At 44.3% G+C, this 875-nt stretch overlaps 1 non-coding gene across 1 annotated transcript; it reads left to right on the plus strand.

Moving 5' to 3' along the window:
• The first annotated feature begins 367 nt into the window (after positions 1-367).
• On the plus strand, positions 368-440 carry TRNAY-AUA. Its single transcript has one exon. It is a non-coding gene; the product is annotated as a tRNA-Tyr (tRNA).
• Positions 441-875: the final 435 nt, after the last annotated feature.

Below are 875 nucleotides of genomic sequence, written 5' to 3' on the forward strand. Positions count from 1 at the left end.
GAGTGTCTGTGTGTGCACACACACATACACACACACAAAATCTGGTTTCGCCCCCAAAGTTTTTCCCCTGTGGCATTGTAGAACTCTGGAACCGAAAGGAATTTACAGATGGGAAAGTTTATCCGCATTATTTAAAGACAAAGAAACTGAGGCCTAGACAGGAAAGGGGGCCAGATGCCACAGGCCACAGAGCTAGTAAGGAAGTTCAGGGATTGGAATACAGATTTCCAGATCCTGGCCTCTCTGTGTATCTCACCACGTTAAATCCTTGATTCTTAAAGAAACATGGATCTACAAGACTGGAGGCCCATGTGAAAAAGCACATGAAAAGATACTCAACATCACTAATTATTAGAGAACTGCGACTTCCCTGGTGGCTCAGATGGTAAAAGTGTCTGCCTATAATGCAGGAGACCTGGGTTCGATCCCTGGGTTGGGAAGATCCCCTGGAGAAGGAAATGGAAACCCACTCCAGTGTTCTTGCCTGGAAAATTCCATGGACAGAGGAGCCTGGTAGGCTACAGTCCATGGGGTCGCAAAGAGTCGGACACGACTGAGTGACTTCACTTCACTTTGCAAAACTACGATGAGGTATCACCTTACACCAGTCAGAATGGCCATCATCAAAAAGTCTACAAACGATAAATGCTGGAGAGGATGTGGAGAAAAGGGAACTCTCCTACACTGTTGGTGACTTACAGTGTTTAAAAAAAAAACAAAACCAGACCGAAAAAACAAACATTAATTTAGAAGTTATCTGCAAAGATATGCCTTGAACTCAGGTCTCTGGACTCCCAGACCAGAACCATTCAACCGTTCTTTGGTAGAGGTATTGAGTGCTGTTTAGATGTACTTGGAAATGTAGAGGTAGAATG

This window comes from Cervus elaphus, chromosome 1, assembly GCF_910594005.1.
Source record: "Cervus elaphus chromosome 1, mCerEla1.1, whole genome shotgun sequence".
Taxonomy (NCBI): Eukaryota; Metazoa; Chordata; class Mammalia; order Artiodactyla; family Cervidae; genus Cervus; species Cervus elaphus.